The following is a 23,493-nucleotide window of genomic DNA, read 5'->3' as shown; positions in this document are numbered from 1 at the left end:
AGTGGTGCAATGGATGAGTCCACATGGATACATAACTATCACTCAAAGCTCATAGTTTACATTTGGATTTACTCTGTGTGACATGTCCATTATTACAGCATCATTTACAATGGTTCCATAGCCCTCAAAATCTTCTGTATTCTATGATTCATTCATTCTTTTTTCCTCACACTTTGCAATCATTGACATTTTGTGGTATTCAGTTTTACCTTTTTTTTAATGTTATATCATTAGAACCATATAGTATGTAGCCTTTTAATAAAGTCTCAAAAGACAGATATATGTTATTACTATATTTTTATTTCCATAGTCATAGGATATATTGTTCAATATAGGACTATTATTTATATTTCACTGTAAATAATTTAATAGGTTCCCAAAATTATTTTGATAATAAGAATATACTGAACCTACAGCAGCACTAAGAAAATAAAAGTCCAAAGAAGTTTTAAAAATTAAAATGTTGCTTTTAAAATATAATATGCTTAATGTAAAAATATCAGTAAAGGAACAATACAGGAACAAAGGAGACAAACATACTACATATAGAAAACAAGAAACAGACAGACATGAATACAGCTACACCAGTAATTATATTGAAGCTGGGTGTGGTGACACATGCCTGGAATCACAGCACTTGGGAGGTTAAAACAGGACAGCTTGGACTTTAGGCATAGGTCTTCTCTCAAAAACAATGACATCTATGGTATTGAACAAGCTATCCAGCAGGCATTGGCTTCAAGACATAGCCAATATATGCTACTTTAAAAACATGTTTTAGAATAAAAAATACAAAATAAATTAGAAGTAAAAGAGAGTGGAAAGATATGCAAAAAACAACTATAAGAAAATGAGGCAAACATGGAAATAGGAGAGGGACATGCTGGGGAGAAAAAGGGGGTCCAGAGGGAGTAGGAATTATATAAAAGAGAGAAATAGGGATGCTTATGAGACTAATACATTATATACATGTATAACATTATTAAAGAATAAATAAGATATTTTTAAACAAAGAAAGCATAACAAGGTAGATTTTAAGAAAATAAATACTAGGACATAACACATTTTGTAATGAGACTAGTTCAACCCCACTGTAGGATATGGAAATCAAACTAAAAGTTTAGGCTCCTAGCCCTCCTTGCCCTTAAACAATGGTCTGGAAGAGGAAGGGTAGTGACTGCCTCTGGACACCTCTGTCTGTCTTCTATGCTGTTGTTGCAAGTGCTAGTGATGGGGGCAATGGCACAAGTCCACAAGAGTAGAGGATGAGAGTGGACAAGGCACCTAATGTAGTGCTGCTTGCCAGCGATTTCTTTGATGGAAGACTAACATTTCAACCAGGAAGTGAGAGAGCAAAACTTTCCTTTATCAACTTCATGAAAGTACACAAACTCTCATCTGCTACCCATCATATGCAGCAGTGTGGAGTGGCCTCTTCAGGGTCTCTGTATAACATGGATGGATGTCATAGAGAAGTATGGCTACCAGATACACACATTTGGGAAACTAAACTATACTTCAGGTCATCACCACATTGGTGATTGTGTGGAAGCATGAACAAGAGATATTGCATTATGACTGAGACCAGAAGGTAGGCCTAGGGTTAGTCTTATCTCTAATAAAAATAAAAGAGAGTGATGGAAGGAACTGGCAAAACACAAAAGTGATCAACTTTCTAAGATATGATGCAATTAGCTACACTAAACCATTTGTCCTTTACATGGGGTTGAATTTACCACACTTTTACCCTTCACTATCTTCAGGAGAAAACTTTGGCTCTTCAACATTTCACACAACTCTTTATTGGCATGAAAAAGTAGCTTGTGATGTCATTATAATACCAATGTGTGTGTGTGAAGAATATATCCATTGGTGCCAAATGTGTAACATGTCCACAAAAGGATACAAACAAGGTAGTTTTGTAGGTTACCTTTGTCAGAAATGTAGCCTGTGGATTATTATTCTTTTCATGCTAACAACAACAACAACAAAAACTACACTGGGAAGTTTGCTGAAAAGGAAATTAAGAACATTAGAGAATTTCATACACTATTTGTGTTGAGATAAATGTCATGGTAGCTGAAATGATTTTGGTTCTTCACAAGTTTTCTTCTACAGAAAAAAAATACTGTTATATGTACGGCGATAGCCACGGAACACTGGCAGTTTTATAAAATGAATATCTATGAACCTAGTTCCCATGTTCCACTGTTGATTATTGGCCAACCTACAAGTACCAAGTATGGTTTCTTTCGGGGATCTTTATCCTACTATGCTTGATATTATTGTTGCGATTCCTCTGTCTCAGACCAAGAGTGGATACTTTTTGTTACCAATGTCATCAGGATTATCTGTGAATGAACATGCACACAGAAACTTCCTTATGCCTTGGATTCTGAATGAATTCCATGGGTCCAATGTAAATGCTTCTACCCACATGTTAGGAACAGGCAGTGGGAGTATATATTGTACACTCATGGTTCTTCGATGTGGCCCCAATATCTTGGTCTTTCCTCAGATCTAGATGAACTAACAAATATTGCTATGGAATTTTCAGAAATTAGTATTCTATTGGCCAGAAACTTCATTATATTATAAACTACCCCAATATGCCTTGCCTGCTTTTGTTCACCAATACAATAGAGAACAGTTTATCATGTAGAAACAGTGTAGAACTAATGTTATGGCACACCTTATGCGGCATCAAGAGCAAAGAAAAGAACCAAGGAAGCATGAAAACATGATCCACCTGTGGCTTGAAAATGAGTCTTCTGCAGTAGCAGTGGACAATAACAAAACAGGGTTCTTGTGCTGTGGATAAATACACTCATGCAGATTAAGCTGAGACAGCATTAGTAATTATTAATTTTATATACATTTAAAAGTATGTACTGTAAACTTCATTTAACAGCTCAGTTGGTAGAATGTGGACTGTAGGTTAAGGTAGTAAAATATATATTATGTCTTGAGGCTAATGATTACACAACTACACATTTTCAAAAATGATTGCTACTAAGGATTTATTGCTGTAGATCTCTGACAGCTTAATAGTAGAAGTTTCCCTGGATAACATAGAATAGAATATTAAATGTTTTAATAATTGTTGGTTATTATTTATAAACCATGATGTTTCATGACTTACTTGTATTTGATGAGATTATTTGGTTGCATTTGATGTATTAGAATTATTTTGTGGAACATAAACCCTACATATAGCTCATTTCAATACTTTAAAAAATAGATAACATCCGCAGAAAGGGAAAGTGTCAAAAGGTACAAAGAGGATATAAAGAAGTTTCTTTCCTTTTCCTGTCAGGCCCCCTTCCAAAAGACAACTACTAAAACTACCTTGTTTGTATCCTTTTGTGGACATGTTACACATTTGGCACCAATGGATATATTCTTCACACACACACATGCAAGCACACACACAATTAGTAATATGCTATGCTGTCTCTTCTTGCATATAGCCTTCTGTTTTATGTATTTATTTCTAATTAACAGTAGACAGTGAGAAGTGATATTGCTGAATCAAGAATAGCTATAGAATTTCTGTAGTTACTTTAAAGAAGTTTGGGTAACTTGGTGTTTTCGCTAGCCTGAAAGCAAATATTTTACTTTTATTTATTGTAACTGTTGAACTTTTTCATATATCCAATTGCCACTATAATTTTTACTATGATTACATTCCCTGTTTCTATTATTAACCAATCTCTCTCTGTTGGCTGTTAGCCTTGCTTTTCTGTTTCATGTAAGTTTTAGGTATTAGCTTTTGAAGGAAAGGAGGGGAGAGGGCTGGAGAGATGGCTCAGTGATAAAGAGCTCTGGCTGCATTTCTAGAGAACTCTAGAGGTTCAATTCCTAGCACCCACATGGTAGCTCACAACTGTCCATGTTTCTAGGTTTAGAGGAATAATGACCTCTTTTGGCCTCCTAGGGCACCAGTTAAAATGCAGTGCACAGACATAAATGCAGGCAAAACATCCATACACATGAAATAGTAACATACATATTTTTAAAACACTGGAAATAATATTTTAAGATTGTCTCTTGATAATGACCTGAGATTTCTTTAACACGTAGAAATTTGTATTTTCTTGTAACATACTTACAAATCTTCATACCGAATAAGTATTACAAGTAAATGTTAAAAACAGCTTTACCCATCCGAAAAACATATCAAATATATTTTCACTTAACAAAAAATAACTATAGCAAAATTAGACAATTAAGAAGAAAAATAGACAAACCAGCCAATATCCTAGTCTCAAGAATGAATAGGATGACAGAGAAGATACACAAGAAAATGATGGATATGACCACTAATAGAAGTCGAACAGCTCTAACAGCTATGTGTAAAACATTCTTCCCTACAGCAGCAGAACACACATTCTCCTCAAGTGAGCACAGAATATTCTCTTGAGGTAAGTAAATCATACAATATTTCAAAAAGTAAGTAGCAATATACCCAGGATGTTATAAATAATAAAAAAATAGGCAAATGTGGTAGTGTAAGCCTGTAATCCCAGCACTCAGAAAGGCAGAGGCAGGCAGATCTCTGTGAGTTTGAGGCTAGCCTGGTCAACACAGTGAGTTCAGGACAGCTAAGGCTACACAGAGAAATCTAGTTTTGGGGAAAAAAAGAAAGAAAAATAGTAAAAAAAATTCTATATACACAATGTAGCCAAGTTAGAAATAAACAAAATTTCAAAAATGTATTACAAAAATGAAAACTAACAACCTGATGTATGGCTCTATGAGTAAATGATAAGAGAAATTGGAGTAACTTGAGATGGGTGTAAATGAGTACTTGGTATATCAAAACTTACAAGATAATAGCTGATACAAAACTAGAGAAATTAAAAATTGCAAATAACTATATTACACATGAGGAAAGGGCACTTGCCTACCCATGCACAAGGTTCTAGGCTTTGTGTGCAGAATGTAAAAAAAGGAAAAAAAGGAAGGGAAAAGGAAGGGGAGGAAGGGATTAGAAGGTGGAAGAGGAGGAGGAGGAGGAAGATGATGAGGAATCCATGTTATTGCCACATGCCCTTAAGTACCAGCTCTTGGGAGGCTCAAATGAAAAGAGAAATCACTTGAGTCCAGAAGTTTGATAGTAGCCTGGGCAGAGCAGCCAGATTTCTTCCAGCGGAAGCAAGGAAGAAAAACTACAAGTTAATAAATTAAGCTCTCAGTGAGGAAGCTAGGAAAAAAGAGCAAAGTAAAAATAAAACAATCAAGAAGGAAAGAATTAAAATGATAAGAATGAAAACTAATAAACTATGCAATAAAAGTAGAGAATATGAGCAAAACCATAACCTTGTTCTTTGAACGGATCAGTAATGCAAGTAACTTCTATTATGCTGACAAGAGAAAAAGTGAATTAAGAAAATCACTTGCAAACAAAGGAAAGATTTACACAGGAAAGAATTACATGCTTTTTAAATTCTTGGAACATTTTATTTATTTACTTATTATTTTATGCACATAGGTGCTTTGCTTGTATGTATTTCTGTGCACCATATTCAATTCATTGTCTACAAAGTTCAGAAGAGGGTGGAGAATATGCTGGGACTGGAGTTACAGAAGTGTTGTGAGGGGAGTATGTGGAGGGGAAGGAATATGATCAAAATATGTTATATAAAAAATAATTTTTTTAGAAATGAAGTGAGAGAGGATATAAGTTTTTTTTTTCTTTTTCCCACAACCCTCCAAAACAAGAGTTAAGAATAAGGCTAGGCATGTTTACTTGACCTCTATGCATAGCTGTTAGGACAGGACTCCAGTTGAAATCAAATAACAAAACAATGAAAACAAACTTTTCCTTCCTTTCTTTAAAAGAGTACTGGCTACTTTTCAAGAGGATTCAGGTTCAATTCCCAGTACCCAGAGGACTTAGGTTGAATCTCAGCAGCCACAAGGTGGCTCACAACTCTCTGTAAACTTTTTGATGTTTATTTATTTTCATCTTACATGTATGGGTGTTTTGCATGCATGTATGTGTATGTACCACTGGCATGAGTGGTGTTCGTGGGGGATGGAAACGGTGTTGGATTCCTCCATTGGAACTGGAGTTACAAGCAATTCTTTTTTTTTTCATTGTTTATTTTTTACTTATAGCTTAATATAATTCTGTTGTGTATATGTATCACATTTTTAGTATTCATTCATAAGTTGAAGGACATTTAGGGTGATTCGATTTTTTAGATATTGTGGGAAGTATCTGAAAACATGGATATGCAGGTATCTTAGTATAGAGTTCTTTGGGTATGCCAAGAAATGATATAGCTGGACCAAATGGTAGTTCTACTTCTAGGGTTTTGTTCTTGTTTTATTTTAGAAGTTTTCAGTGCTTTCCCAAGTGGCTGCACTAATTCTCACTCCCATCAGTAGTGAATTATACGTGTTCCCCTTTCCTCCCACCCATGCAAGCATTTGTTTTTCTTTGTGTTATTACTGATAGCCATTCTGCCTGATATAAGCAATTCTTAATAGCCTTGGGTGCTAGGAATTGAACTTGGGTCCCTTGGAAGAGCAGTCAGTGCTTTTAAGATTTGAACCCGCTCTCTAGTCCTACCACTGGCGTTAGAATAAAATGCCATCTTCTCTCTATTTTGCTACAGTGCCATATCTGTCATGATGTATCAAGTTTCCACATTACAGGAATTTGGTCAGAGCCACTGTTTTTTGTTCCTTCTCTCCTCCTATCTCTGCCAATATTATACTGTCTTGTGGCTTATTGTACTGTGCCTTTGCAATAAGTCTCATATCTTGAACAGAGGAGATGGCTCAGTAAGTAGAGTGCCTGCTGTACAAGCATGAGGATCAGAGTTGGGACCATGTAAAAAGCTGGGCAAGGTGTGCATACGTAATTCTAGTGCTGGGGTAGGGGATGAAAGTAAATAGGAGGATATTTAAAACTCATTGGCAGCTACTGTAGCCAACTGGTGAGCTCTAGGTTCGGTGAAAGCCCCGGTGTACACACACACACACACACACACACACACACACACACACACACACGTACACTTGCATACTCCTACATACCACACACACACTTACAAACACACACACTTGCACAAACTCATACAATATACACAAACTTATACACATTCTCTCACAAACATGTATATGCATACATACATGAACACATGCATAAATAAAAATATTTATATTTGGGAAAGAAAATATTTTATTTTCTGCTTCTTCAAAAATGTCTTAACTAACCCCTGTTTTTACATGTATTGTAAAATTGTTTTTTTTTTTTTGGTCAAAACATTTGTATATAATGTACATTGAAAATGACTGGGTGGAAATAAAATCACCAGTAGTAGTTTTCATCTAATGCGAAATGTGAATAACTTACTCCTTCAAGTTGTGAATATAACTTATTTCATATTCTGAATTAAATAGACTAAAACTAACTTTGCAAATTTTGTTTTGCTTTGTTTTGTGGTGCCGAGGGTAGAGTCCAGGTCTTCCGCAATGCTGGGTAAACATTGAACCACTGACTTATATTTCAATCTGAACATGCCCAACTTATGAAAGTACAGTCTGTACATACTGATGTCCTTTAAGGGGTCCTAAGGAGAGCAGCCTAGTTATGGTGAGCACAAATGTAAGGGTTAAAATCAGTGTTAGGGTTAAAATACCGAGGCTGGGAACACTTGGGGAAGAGAATAAGGCTTGCTGCTGGGTGCGAGATAGCCAAGCTGACCAGATAAGAGGAAGAACAAGGTTCTGGGCAAAACAACAACGCTGCTCTGTGCAAGCTCTGTCCAGCTCCCACGTGCTTTCTTCTGGGAAGCATGTGGGAGGCATTTGTGGACTTTACTCCTAGTGAACTCAACTTTGTGCATAGTCTGGCATCTAATGTATCTAACAGATTGAACACGTTGTAACAGATTGAATTGTGGGTAAAGATGGCTTCTAAGAAATCCTCTGTCTATTCCAGGAAGGAGAACACTCCTGATTGCCCTAGGGGTGGGTTAAGGGGAGGAGAAAATGGTTGGTTAGTACTAATGACTCCAGATATTAGAGGATGCCCTTTTCCATTGCTCTGCTTGGTACTCCCTCTATCCTGGAGGGTGGGTTTCCTTTCTGCTTTTTTCTTGCTGGCTGCAATAAAACTTGATTACTTGCTTGCTTTACGCAATCTCTAGCATGAATTCTTCTTTAGAAGCAGGAATACTGACAGTGCTGCAGTTGGTGGTAGAGGAAATGTGAGAGGAAATATCTTTCCTTGTTCTTTTCTGGTTTAGTACTATCTGTTTTTCCAATTTCCTTTGTTAAGTCCTCCGGACCTCCAACACTGCTTTCCAACCACCTCAAACTCCTCATCATTCTCTTCACAGGACAAGGACCTTCATGTCTCCGAGGCACTCATATGCCATTTTCTTTTTTTTTTCTTTTTTTAATTTTTTATTAATTCCACTTTATTCATTTTGTATCTCCCCATAAGCCCCTCCCTCCTCCCCTCCCGATCCCACCCTCCCTCCCCTTTCTGCATGCATGCCACTCCCCAAGTCCACTGATAGGGGAGGTTCTCCTCTTCTTTCTGATCTTAGTCTATCAGTTCTCATCAAAAGTGGCTGCATTGTCCTCTACTGTGGCCTGATAAGGCTGCTCCCCCCTCAGGGGGAAGTGATCAACGAGCAGGCCAATCAGATTATGTCAGAGGCAGTCCCTCTTCCCATTACTATGTAACCCACTTGGACACTGAACTGCCATGGACTACACCTGTGCAGGGGTTCCAGGTCATCTCCATGAATAGTCCTTGGTTGGAGTATGATTTTCTGGGAAGTTCCCTGTGTTCAAATTATCTTGTTCTGTTGCTCTCCTTGTGGAGTTCCTGTACCCTCCAGCTCTTACTATTTCCCACTTCTTACATAGACTTCCTTTCACTCTGCCCATCAGTTGGCCATCAGGCTCAGCATCTGCTTTGACAGTCTATACTGCAGAAGCTTTCAGAGGCCCTCTGTGGCAGGTTTCAAGGTTGTTTCCTGTTTTCTTCTGGCTTTCAGAGGCCCTCTGTTGTTTCCTATTTTCTTTTTCTTCTGATGTCCATCCTCTTTGCCTTTCAGGATGGGGATTGAACATTTTAGTTAGGGTCCTCTCTTTTGCTTAGTTTGTTTAGATGTACAGATTTTAGTGGGTTTATTCTATATTGTATGTTTATATGAGTGAGTATATACCATGCGTGTCTTTTTGCTTCTGGGACAACTCACTCAGGATGATCCTTTCCAGGTCCCACCATTTACCTGCAAATTTCATGATTTCCTTATTTTTCATTGCTGAGTAATACTCCATTGTATAGATGTACCACAGTTTCTGCATCCATTCTTCAGTTGAGGGGCATCTGGGTTGTTTCCAGCTTCTGGCTATTACAAATAAAGCTGCTACAAACATGGTTGAGCAAATGTCCTTTTTGTGTACTTGCGCCTCTTTTGGGTATATGCCTAGGAGTGGTATGGCTGGATCTTGAGGAAGCGCTATTCCTAGTTGTCTGAGAAAGTGCCAGATTGATTTCCAGAGTGGTTGTACCAGTTTACATTCCCACCAGCAGTGGAGAATGGTTCCCCTTTCTCCACAACCTCTCCAGCATGTGTTGTTGTAAAGAGCCTGAAGCAAACGCCATTACAGGATGGCGCCGGCATACGGTGTGTGAGATTGTAAACAACTGCCTATGCGCATGCGCTAAAGCTGAATTCGAGCCAAAGATTAGCTCACTTAGTGATGTAAGATGGCCTGATGGGCTGCATCCAATCAGGAACCAACAAGTCACCATTTAGAGTATAAAAGGAGTGCCATTTTGGGGCTCTAGGTCTTCCTCTCATTACTGTTGAATAAATGCTTGCTGCAGAAGAATCCTGGTGTCCGTGTGCATTCTTGCAGGCGAGACGACCACGCGGGCTACATGTTGTCCCTTGAGTTTTTCATCTTGGCCATTCTGATGGGTGTAAGGTGAAATCTCAGGGTTGTTTTGATTTATTTTCAAAGCTCTTTCCTCTGTTCCGTACATACCGTTCTTCCAATTCATTCATGATGTTACTTGACATTCTTCAAGAGTCTCTCTCTCTCTTTTTTTAAATAAAAAAGATTCATTTGTTTTAACCTTATGGGGATGAGAATTTTGTTTTCACATATGTCTGTGTATCTGAGGACAGCAGAAGAAGGTAATGAATGCCCTAGAACTAGAGTCACAGATGGCTGTAGGAATCAAATCTGGGTCTTCTGGAAGAACAATCCATGCTCTTAAGCACTGAGCCATTTCTACAGCGCCTTCTCAAGATTCTTGAAAGCATTGTTAGTCTTCTGAGGCTTTGTACTATGTAATTCTTTGCTTTATATGTGCTTATTCATTTATAAGTTTGTGGTCCATAGTATTCCGTGAACTTACTGATGATAAAAAGTAAATACCCCATAGGTAACTAGTACATACTAATTTACTCAAAGGGCTAGAGATGGCTCAGTGGGTAAGAGGATGTACTGTTCTGCCAGGGGACTTGCATTAAAGTCCCAGTACTAAAATGAGTTGACCCACAACCGCCTATAACTCCATCTCCTTGGGGATCCAAGACTTCTGGCATCTTTGGGCACCTGCACTCATGTACACAGACCCATACAGATGCATAATTCAATATGATTTAAAAATTAAGTAGACTATTCAATGGATACTAAACTAATTTTAAATTTACCTCCCATACAGAAATGGAATCAAAGAAAAAGAAAAAAGAATCAAGCAAGTGTTGAGTAAATAAATATTCTAGTGGAAAGGCAGAAAACTGAGAACAAAATCTGTGGTCTTTAGCACCTACATCCAGAAAATGAATGGATTATATTAGGAGGAGACAATGCTTTTGTAAAGCTATAATATGAAACATGGAAATGTTAGAAATTTATAAACACCAATGAAAGGCTCCAAAATAATGTGTCTGAAATTCAGAATACTGTGCATTGCTGCATAACAGCAAATGTATAAGATTTCATTTTACTCTATTTATCAAAGTTAGCAATTTAGACTATATATGGGCATTCCTTCAATCTCTGCTATATCTGCACTATCTTTATCCCTGTACATCCTGTAGGCAGGGTAAAATTTGGGTCCATTTAGAGTAGATTGTTTTATAGATTTGTGGCATTACATAGATATACATATTATTTTTTTTAAATACAGAGCCATTCTCTTAATGTCAGAACAATTATCCAACTCAGAAATGAACACTGATACAATATTATTAAATGGACCAAATTCTTATTTAGAATTAGTTTTCATCGGTGTTGAACTAGTGACCTTTGTAACAAAAGGAAAAAAAAAGTGCTCCAGGATCCAATCTAGGACTATACACAGTATTTAATTACTATAACCTTTTAGATTCCTTTAAATCTTTTTCAGTTCCTCAATCACTGTCTGGATGTGACTTTTTCAACAATTAAAGGTGTGCTATTTTTGGAATGTCTCTTAATTTGGGTATCTGCTCATTCGTCATTATTAGATTTAGTTTATGTGCTCTGGGCAGGAGTGTTACAGAACTGTTGTTCTTTCTTTTTTTTTTAAAGAATAATTTATTTCTTTTCTGTGTATAGGTGATTTTTCAGAATGTATGTCTGTGCATCACTTGCATACCCACTGCCCATGGACACCAGAAGATGGAGTTGAAACCCCTGAAACTGGAGTTACAGATGGCTCTGAGTCTTCTTACCAGTGCTGGGAACTGAACCCAGGTCCTCTGCAAGTATAGCAAGTAGCCAGCTGTGGTGACACATGCCAGGGCTCAGGGAGGCTGAAGCAGGAGGATCACTGTGAGCTTCAGGCCAGCCTGGTCTACAAAGCAAGTCCAGGACCACCAAGGCTGCACAGAGAATACCTGGGCATACACCCAAATGATGCTCCACCATACAAGAAGGACATCTGCTCAACTATGTTCATAACAGCTTTGTTTGTAATAGCCATAATCTGAGAACAACTTAGATGTCTCTCAGTTGAAGAATGGATACAGACATTGTGGTACATTTTACACAATAAAATACTACTCAGCTATTAAAAACAAAAAATCATGAAATCTGCAAGCAAATGGATGGAACTAGAAAAGATCATCCTAAGTGAGGTAACCCAGAAGCAGAAACACACACATGGCATATACTCACTTATACAATGATTTTAGCCACATAGTACAGGATAAGCATACTACAAGGCATAGACACTAAAAAGACAAGTAACATAGAGAATCCAAGGGAGGATGTACTTGGAAGGGGAAATAGAATAGACAAAGGTAGTAGTCAAGGAGAGGAAACAAGGTAGGAGAGGGGCGCAGAGAGTTAAGAGGGTGGCGATCAGACCTGAAGAGAGTGAGGGCAAGAAGACAGAAAGCCTGTAGGGTTGGGGTATCTCTGTGACAAGCCGGAGACCTAAGTCAGAATGGGTCTCTGGGAGGATATGAGGGGGACTCTTGCTGAGACTACTAGTAGCAGGGTCCATGGAAACTGAAGAGGACACCCTTTAACTAGACAAGACTCCTAGTGGAGTGAGGGGAACACAAACCCTCCCACAAAAAACTTCGACCCAAATTTTACCCTGCCTACAAGATGTGCAGGGATAAAGATAGTGCAGATATAGCAGAGATTGAAGGAATGCCCAGCCAATGCCAGACCCAACGAAAGACCCGCCCTATCAGAGAGTGCCAACCCTTGACACGATGAACAATATTCTGGTAAACTTGCAGACAGGAACCTGACAGAGTTGTCTTCTGAGAGGCTGTACCCAGCAGGGCCTCAAAACAGATGCCAAGACTTGCAGCCAAACATTGGATGATGCATAGAGCATTTTGTGGAAAACTGGGAGGAAAGAGAAAAGGACCTGGAGGTGACAGGAGCTCCATAAGAAGACCAACAGAGCCAACTAACCAGGGCCCAGAGAGGCTTGCTGAAACTGAAGCATCAACCAGAACCATGCAGGAACTAAACCTAGGCCCCCTATAAAGATGTAGAAGATGGGCAACTTAGGCCTCATGTGAGTACTCTAGTAAAAGAAGTGGGGGTTGTCTCTGACATGGACTATGTTGCCTTCTTTTTGATGGGACTTCTCCCTGGTGGGACTTCCCCCTGATGGGACTGCCTTGCTAGGCCACATGGGAAGAGGACATACTCAATCCTCATGTGACTTGATGAACAAGGGTGAGTGGGAAGAAAGGACTCCCCTTTTCTGAGGAATAGAGAGGTGGAGAGGGAGGGTGAGACTGGGAGGAGAAGAGAGAAGAGGGAGGAGGCTATGACAGGGATGTAAAGTGAAAAAATAAATTAATTAATTAAAACAAAAGTATAGCAAGTGCTCATAACTGCTGAGCCATCTTGCCAGCACTGATGTTTCTTTTCAGTGTATCATATTGTAGACACATGGTACCGCTTTGTCTTTTGGTTCATTGTCTTAACTTTACTTCCTTAAAGTGGCCCCCAACAGGGATTCCTTTATTTCATTGTAAAGTTATACACTACATTTCAACCAATACACATAATTGCATAAAATAATTATTACTTTGAAAGAAATACATATTTATGGATTCTTTGAGACTTATGATGGCACATTTCCCCCCATAGTTTCACTTGATGGTTTCACCAACTGTTCACAATTCTTGCCCAAAACAAATATTATTATTTAAATGGTAATTTAAAAATTCTATCATTCATCTTACATTTATTAATTGATATTTTACCATATGAGAGTGTTTTTATTTGGATTTGTGAACATTTGTTGTATATGGGTTATAATTTATGTCTATTGTCTATGCTGTTGATGAATTTGTCATGTATTTGGCCAGTTGGTATCATTCAGGTCAGTTTCTGTGTCCCTTTACACTTATCTATCATGTTTTCAGTATCTTCTTATTTTCCAGTAGTGCAAGACATACTTTGTTCTACACTGGATCCAGCCTTTTCTCCAAGTTCTCTGTTCCTTTACTTAAGGATGATTATCTACATATCAAAATACAGGCATTAGATGTGCTCATTGGTATAAGGGCATTTTTTTTTGTTTACTAGAGCTTATTAATTCTCAGTATCAGTCATATATATATATATATATATACACACACACAGTCATGAATTCACATTGACCACAGTGCTTCAAATTCCAAACAAAAAGCTACCTAACTATCCTCCTTTCTATTTTGTGACTCACCAAGAAGCCTGGTATTTGTTATTCTCAAGTGCATTTACAGCAACTTTCAGAGCTGTTGAACTATTGGTGCATAGAAATATATCTAGTAACTACGACTTCTTGCAATTCCTTTATTTTAAACTTGATGACATGCAGTCAAAATAGTGTGTTAAAAAATGCAGCCACTCTTGATGAGATCTGATAGACTAAGATCAGAAGGAAGGAGAGGGGAACCTCCGCTATCAGTGGACTTGGGGAGGGGCATGCATGAAGGAGGAGGGAATGTGGGATTAGGAGGGGAGGAGGGGGGCTTATGGGGGGATACAAAGTGAATAAAGTGTAATTAATAAAAGTTAAAAAATATTTCTTTGTATAATTTCCCTCTGTGCATAATCCCCAAATGATTATGTTAAGTATAAAGGAAATATTGCTAGGTTCTTTTTTTTTTCTGCTTATATTCCATTTCAGGTTCCCATCTCACATCTTAACCTTGGAAAGAATTGAGTGAAACAACATTGCTTTATATTCAGCAAAATTTTGTGCAAATATTGCCTTGGATTTTCATTGTATTCCTTCTGTTCCGTGACACATATGCAGCGTTCCTTTAGTTTGCTTTTTAAGATTCCCCAACACACTCAACAGTAGTTGTTCACTGTTCCTTCTTGTGACTGAGACCTTTCTGAAATCAGTTTCTTTTCTTGAAGTATCTCCTTTTCAATCTTTTTTTTTTTTTACTATGCTTGCTTATATGAAAGTACCTTTATTCTCCCACTGTGCATGCAAGATAACTTTTCTGCTCATCAGTTTAAAGTTAACAGACTTGATTTGAGGAAATTCTAGCACTGTCTTCTGACTTTCAATGTTGCTGTTGTAAGGTCTCTCAACAAACTCTTAGCTTTGCAGGGGTTGTGTCTTTTCTTTTTTACTGTCTTTTTAAAATTAATTTTTATGAATGTAACTTTAGGTTCATATGTTGTGAAGATAGTGCAAAGATATACCTCATCTAGTATTGACAACCTCAGAATTGCTGAGGGGCCACATTCAAAACATACCATTTGGGAATGAAGCAAAGAAAAATTTTAGATAGGTACACATATAAATAAAGACACACTGGCAGAAAGATAAAAAGAGCTTCAGGGATCCAGAATTACAGATAAACATTGATTCTGTTTTAATTCATATCAGAAGGCTTCTGAGAGAAAGCAAGAGTTGAAAAGATTAGTGAAGTAGACAAACTATTGTCTGGTAGATGTAACAAATGTCCTGAAATCTGTATCACTGAATGACGAATAGAGCAGCTGCTAGGCCAGATAGACACATTAGTGATTCCATATCAGCAAGAAGAAAGATGGGGTCTATACTAGTTTTCAAACTATGGAGGACTATTAATAAGAAAGCCGTTTCAAAAGCCTAGATTTTCTGTTTCGTTTTACCTTTTTTTTTTTTTTAATTTTGCAACCAGAATTTATTTTTTTTAATTTTATATTTTCCTTCACAATTTATTCACTACATATCCAGATTGAAGCCCCCTCTCTCAACTCCTCCCAGTCCCACCCTCCCTCCATCTTTTCCTCATCCCCTTCCCCTAGTCCACCGAAAGGGTGAGTTCTCCACTATTGCCATCTGCATATCGCTTGTTAAGTCTCATCAGGACTGCCTGAATCCTCTTTCTCTGTGGCCTGGCAAGGCTATATCATCAGGAGCGAGTGATCATTGAGCAGTCAAATGAGTTCATGTTGGAAGCAGCCCCTGATCCCCTCACTGAGAGAACCACATGGAGACTGAGCTGCCAATCAGCCACATCTGAGCAGGGACTCTAGGTCCTCCCCATGCATGATCCTCCGTTTTGCATCAGTCTCTGCAGTACTCCCTGGGTTCAGATCTTTTAGTTTTGTTGGTCTCTTTGTGGGGCTCCTGTCCCCTCTAAGTTCTTCTATTCCCACCCCTTTCTTTCTCTATAAGACTCCAGACGCTCTGCTGAAAGATTGGCCCTGAGTCTCAGCACCTGCTTTGGCCCCCCTGTTGGGTGAATCACTTCAGAGGACCCTCTATCATAGGCTCCCATCCTGTTTTCTCTCTTCCACCGCTTCTGCTTCTGCTGTCTATCCTGTTTGACATTCTGAATGAGATTTAAGCATCCTCCCTAGGGTCCTCCTTGTTTTTTAGATTCTTTAAGTCTGTAGATGGTTATCCTATATTATACAGCTAATATCCACTTATAAGTGAGTGTATACCATGCCTGTCTTTCTGTTTCTGAGATACCTAACTTAGGATGATCTCTTCTAGATCCATCTATTTGCCTGCAAATTTCATGATTTCCTTGTTTTTAATTGCTGAGTAGTATTTCATTGTGTAAATGTACCACAATTTCTGTATCCACTCCTCCATTGAGGGACATCTAGGTTGTTTCCAGATTCTGGCTATTGCAAATAAAGTTGCTTTGAACATAGCTGAGCAAATGTCCATATTGAATAGTGGGGCATCTTTTGGATATATGCCTAAGAGTGGTATAGCTGGATCTTGAGGTAGTGCTAGTCCCAATTTTCTGAGAAAGAGCTAGATTGATTTCCAAAGTGGTTGTACAAGTTTACATTCCCACCAGCAGTGAAGGAGGGTTCCCCTTTCTCCACATCCTCTCCAGCATGTGTTGTCACTTGAATTTTTGATCTTACCCATTCGGATAGGTGTAAGATGGATTCATCTTACCTTTTTGATCATGCCTTCTTCATCTCCAGGTTCTCTAACCTTTAAGTATTTCTGTTCCTTAGAGTTCTGTCCTAAGACCTTCAAGTCCTTCAAATTCTCATTGAGTGATCCAATACACTACCATGATTTCATCTACATTCTTTTGCTTTTTATTAACTAGATTGTTTCCTCCCAAGCTTCAAATTTTAATAGACAGCTTTCCAGAGGATATACCTGTATATCTGTATTTTGACAGATTCTTGAAGTACAAGCTGTTCAAAAACTGAATCAGTGTGATGTCAGAAATAATGGCAAGGAAGAAAATAATGTTTTACAGAAAAAGCTGGGAATTTGGATTTTACCTCTGCCATCTGGATTCTTGTAAGAATAAGCATGGGGACGGGGAAATGAACCTGTGGTTAAGAGCACTTATTCCACTTGCAGAGGATCCAAGTTCAGTTCCTAGCAGTAACATAGTGGCTTACAACTCTTTATAACTGTAGTTTCAGAGGATCCAACACCCTCCTCTGAGCTCTATATGCACCAGGCACACCTGTGGTACAAATACATACATTCAGGTAAAACCTCAGAAACATAAAAATAAAAAATTAAAAGAGTAATTGGTGTTTTAGTGTGTGGCATGACCATCTCCTCTCCAGCTCTAGAGTTTTTGAAATTGACATTCTAGAATCCTGTGGAAATGCAGAAACTGATGGAGTTACTGCTCCCATAAAGCCTTATGTCCTTATTACTGTCATTAGTTGCCTTGTCTCATCATTTCTTGGAAGATCCCACTCAAAAATCAGTCCTTATTTGACCTAATTCAGTTTGTCTTTTCATTAAGTTGAAAAAATAAATGGTAATTGTGTGAAATTGAGGCCATTTGATAAAGGTTGGAACAAACAATGGAGGATGATAAAAAGTCTCAAAATGAAAAAAAAAAAAGTTGACAATAAAGGCCCATAAGGTGCTGACAAAGTTCTAACAGACCTAGAGAACCTACAAAGACACACACACATGAATAGGGCTGTATATTTGCAAGAAAGACCTGCAGAGAGCCACAGTCTTCACTTTAGGCTGATTCTGAGAGGGTAAGGAAACATATGAAGAATAATACAAAGTTTCAAATTGTGAAGCTGAGTGTTGAACGCCTCTGAGTGAACAAAGAGCACCTCAAAAAACACTCTCAGACTTACTGGTTTCACTATTTTCAAAAATCTTTTTAATCATTAGGTGGCCACCAACTAAACAGAAACTTCAGTGATCACACATGACAGAGAGTATAAGCATCACAGAATCACTTGAGTAAGTCATTAAATAAACAAGCAGGAATAAAAACAATATAATTAAGGAGTAAAGTATAACCCAGGCTTACGAAAGAATCCAATTTACACAATTGCCGTATTACATAACAACATCATTTTTAAAAAGTTGCAAAATAAAAAAACAGCGAAAATTGATGATATGCTGATAGAGAAAAATAATAAATAGAAAATTTTCCCAAGAAAGTACAGGAAATAGCGCTTAGTATATTAAGTTTATGTGATGATAGAGAAGATTTTGAATCTACAGAAGTATTATGTGAAAAGCATTATATGATGTCACCTACTACAGATTATCAGCAAAGAGACAACAATTATAAAGTAAAATGTGTGGAGTTGAGGCAGACATGGTGCTGTACACCTCTAATCCTAACACTCAGGAGGCAGAAGCAAATAGATCTCTGTTTGAGGCCAGTCTGATCTAAATAGTGAGTTCCTGGACAGCAACAGCTACATTAAAGAAAGGCACTGCCTCAAAAAAAGGAAGAAAAGAAAAAATAAAAAAAGAAAGTGTGGAGTTGAATAGAAACTTGACAGTAGAATTGAGCAGGTACAAGAAAGAATCAGTGAGCTCAAAGATAAGTTAGTTAATATTATTATGCACGATGGATAGAAAGAAGAAAAATAAAGCATAATGAACAGAGACTCATAGTCGTGTTGGACATGATCAAGCATTCCAACATAAGCACAATGGGAGGCCAAATAGGAGAATAGAGAAAATGTGGGGAGAAGTATAATTGAGAGAATATAAAAACAAATCCTGGATTTTATTATAGTTGTATGATAACATGGATCTACACATCTAAGAAAAGAACTCCAAATAGTATAAATTTGGAGTTCCACACCTAGTTATAGCAAAACTAAACCACTGAAAGACAAAGTTTGCAAGCAGAAAGGAGGAAGAAACTCATTACATTCAGGAGATTTTCACCAAAATTAAAAGTTAAAATTGCATGAGAAACTATAGAGGCTAGAAGGCAGTAAGATGGCATAAAATATATTCAAATAAAAAGATTGTCACCTAAAATTTTTATATCTAAGTTGAAAGAGGTGGTACATATCTAAAATCTCAGCTACTTGGAGTCTAAAGCAGTAGAATCGCCAGATCAAGGCCAACCTGGGCAACACAGTGAAAGCCTGTCTTACGAAATGAATTGCATATACAATAAGACTATTCATTAAAATGAAAAAGAAGAAGCTGAGTATGGGGGCAACATGGCTGTGATCCCAGCACTTGAGGAGCTGAGGTAAAGGGAGATACCTTCTCCGAGAAAAGAGGTAAAAGAAATTAAGACATTTCCAGAATAACAAATAGATATATTGCCAGTATATCTGTCGTATAAGCAATGGAAAAATGAAAAATTTCATGCTGAAATGAAAGGACATTAGTAACTTAGATCCATAGGAAAGAAAAAAAAATAAGCCAGTAAGTATGTAAGTAAGTATAAATGACAACATGTTTTCCCCCTTTGAATTTCCTTATTTGAGTCATGTATTCAATTCATTCCTCATAGGTTAATAGAGACACATAACACTTGCTACTGCTCAGATGAGATTGATGGTTAGTCAAAAATATAGACAGCCTAAAGGAGGCGGACACTTTGTACGATGCAAGGCCATAAGAAGTTATACTTGATAACAAAGTGAGCAGCAGGTTTTGTGGGAGATGGACCTTGTAGGTTCATGAATTTTATGTGCCACTTGGTTTCCATGGAAGGATGTGATTAGCTTGTTTGAATGATTTCATGGGCCTTTCAAGGACTGATACCTCCCATACAGGGATAAGCGAAAAGTGTGCTAAATTTGTATATTAAAGATTAGGACTTGATTATCTACAGAAGCATAATGGAGAAGGGAATTTATTGTTAAACTATGTTATGCCCTAGTAATTTTTTCCAGATGTCAAAGAAGTGCTTACTTTTAGGACTTGTGTCATGATTGACCCCTTGCAATAATCATGCCTATTTAAACTGTTGACAACTGAGACTTGAGGAGGAGTCTAAATGATTCCTTAAAAGGTGAAGTAGTCACTTAATTAGCAGTATGAGGGTCATGTGGTAGGTGGTCATGAAAAAACATGAACATTACAGGTGTCCCCATATATAGCCAATAATGGCATTTGAAGGACCTATATGGCATTGATGCAGAAAATGCTGGTCCCCTATGCATGAATTTAGATTTATCAGTGCCTTTGGCAAAAAAGTGACATTCAGTGGGGGCCATTTGTCACTGTTCAACTTAAGAGTTCTCTGAAGAGTCCATTAGGCTTTCAATTAAAACAACTGCCCATGGGGTGGGAGTTATGCTGAATGCCTTCTAAAAGAGCATAGATTTTTGTTCTCTGAAAATCAAATAGGTAGTTTTCCTGCTCTCATAGCCTGAAACTTCAAAAGGGATAAGGACTGTCTTGGTAAATCTATTTGCCGTGACCTTAGTATATGCAGAGATATGTGTTACATTGATTCACATTTTAAATATCTATAAACTAAGAGATTTCGAAAGTGTTTTATTCTAAAAGGGACAATTTTAAGTCGACAGTTCAAGAGCTTATGCCAAGTGTATATAGGATCATTTGTTGGCCAACACATTCATTTGCCTAAAGTATGACCAGTTGTGCTAACTATTGGTCACATTCTTCTCAGAGACATTCTGGCAAAGAGAAGAAAAATAACAACATTCCACTGAATTTTATATTGTATGATGGTGAGATGCTACCCATAAAGTGAATGAATTCATATCTAGCCCAAGGGCCCATGAAAAGGTCGACTTCTCTCAGGACCATGACATCTAGCAAATGATGAGGATGGTGAAATTCAATGTCTACTGTAGCTAGGACTTACTAGAAGGCTCAGATTTAGGTCTAGTGTGAAGAAAGCAGGCCTCAGTAACATTGCCTGCAAAGAACATGAGCAATGGCAAGGCCTTGTAAAGGCATATTGTATCCTTTAGGAGGTGATGGCAAACTACACTGAGGGGTCATTGAAACAGACATTGGATATACCATCCAAACCTATAATAACTCTAATTGCATTGAGTCATCAATTCAGTAATGTTGGCTATTGGGCAAAAGGCATATGATAAAACTAGAAATGGATGTGACTTGTATTGAATTGTAGTCATCTGTTGAGGCATTATCTTTTCAGGTTAAAAACAGTCAAATTTGGGATATTAAATAGAAAAGCAGTTGGGATAGTGGCCCTTTTGTTGCTTAAGTCTTATACTTTTTCATTATTGAAGACCCTGTTATATGTCACACCGTGCCATATTCATTATAATTATAATTATTATAATAATTATTATTATTTTGAGACAGGGTTTCTCTCTGTAATAGCCCTAGCTGTCCTGGACTCACTTTGTAGACCATGCTGGCCTCAAACTCAAGAGACATGCCTGCCTCTGCCTCCCAAATCCTGGGATTACAGGAGTATGCCATCATGCCCAGCTCATAATCATTATTTTTTCTTATTTATTTCTTTTTTATTGATTAAAGTTTATTTACTTTGTATCCCAGCTGTATCCACTTCCCTCATCCCTCCCAATCCCACCTTCCTTCCCTCTTCTTCTCCCATGCCCCTTCCTCACTTCAATGATAGGGGAGATCCTCCTCCCCTTCTATATGACACTAGCCTATCACGTCTCATCAGTACTGCCTGCATTGTCTTCCTCTGTGGCCTGGTAAGGCTGATCCCCACACAGGGGCAGGTGATCAAAGAGCTAGCCACTGAGTTCATGTCAGAGACAGTCCGTATTCCCCTTACTAGGGCACCCACTTGGACACTGAGCTGCCATGGGCTACCTCTGTGAAAGGGTTCTAGGTTATCTCCATGAATGGTCCTTTATTGGAGTATCAGTCTCAGAAAAGACCCCTGTATCCAGAATTTTTGGTTCTGTTGCTCTCCTTGTGGAGTTCTTGTATCCTCCAGTTCTTTCTATCTCCCCCTTCTTTCATAAGATTCCCTGCATTCTGCTCAAATTTTGGCTATGTGTCTCAGCGTCTGCTTTGATAACCTGCAGTGTAGAATCTTTCAGAGGCCCTCTGTGGTAGGCTCCTGTCCTGTTCACTGTTTTCTTCCTCTTCAAATGTCCATCCCGTTTGCCTTTCTGAATGAGGATTGAGCATCTTACCCAGGCTTCCCCTTCTTGCTTAGCTTCTTTAGGTGTACTGATTTTAGTATGATTATCCTATATTATATGTCTAGTATCTACTTATGAGTGAGTTTATACTATGTGTGTCTTTCTGCTTCTGGGTTACCTCACTCAGGATGATCTTTTCTAGTTCCTACCATTTGCCTGCAAATTTCATGATTTCCTTTTTTTAAATTGCTGAGTACTAGTCCATTATGTAAATGTACCACAATTTCTGTATCCAATCCTCAACTGAGGGACATCTGGGTTGTTTCTGGATTCTGGCTGTTGTGAATAAAGCTGCTACCAACAGGGTTGAGCATATGTCCTTGTTGTGTACTTGAGCATCTTTTGGATATATGCCTAGGAGTGGTATAGCTGGGTCTTGAGGAAGCACTATTCCTAATTGTCTGAGAAAGTGCCAGATTGATTTCCAAAGTGGTTGTACAAGTTTACATTCCCGCCAGCAGTGGAGGAGGATTCCCCTTTCTTTATATCTTCTCCAGCATGTGTTGTTATTTGAGTTTTTTATATTAGCCATTCTGAGGGGTGTAAGGTGAAATAGCAGGGTCATTTTGATTTGCAGTTCCACGATATCTAAGGATGCTGAGCATTTCTTTAAGTGTTTCTCTGCCATTTGATATTCCTCTATTGAGAATTCTCTGTTTAGCTCTGTACCCCACTTTTAAATTGGATTTCTTGATTTGTTGCTGTCATTATTTTAATGAAACTATTGCATGTCATTTAATTGAGCCACATTTAAACTGACAATCGTTTGATTTATTTTTTTACTCATAATGCCCATGCTCACTTACAGGGTTTTTCAGCATAATGACTACAATGACCATGGGGAATTTAGACCAAATAATAATTCTGATAGTTGAGTTGGGGCATACCAATGTGTCCTCTATACTTAATAACTCCCATACCATCATTGGGTGTACCTTGTTTAAAGTTCATGGGCTTCTAGATAGATAGCTATAATTTGCCCCTCTATAGTGATTCAATCTATTAAGCTTTACTAATTGGTACATTTCAGCAAAGGATGATGTCAATTCAGAATCTATGTTGTAATAGAGAGGCACAAAGTTCAGTTTGTCTAATTTTATGCTTCACTGTATAAATTATCTTAATAAACTGTGTTTCTAGTTTTGTCATATTCTGAACTCATGTTTCAGTCTCTTTTCTGTACCCATGAAAACTGAG

At 37.9% G+C, this 23,493-nt stretch overlaps 1 pseudogene; it reads left to right on the top strand.

Moving 5' to 3' along the window:
* The first annotated feature begins 1,151 nt into the window (after positions 1-1,151).
* Positions 1,152-2,821, top strand: LOC129680506 (arylsulfatase K-like; annotated as a pseudogene).
* The last annotated feature ends 20,672 nt before the right edge of the window (positions 2,822-23,493 follow it).

This window comes from Psammomys obesus, unplaced genomic scaffold (assembly GCF_907164565.1).
Source record: "Psammomys obesus unplaced genomic scaffold, mPsaObe1.curated_primary_1811, whole genome shotgun sequence".
NCBI lineage: Eukaryota > Metazoa > Chordata > Mammalia > Rodentia > Muridae > Psammomys > Psammomys obesus.
Note: the sequence above shows the minus strand (reverse complement) of the source record. Positions and strands in the feature narration are given on the sequence as shown.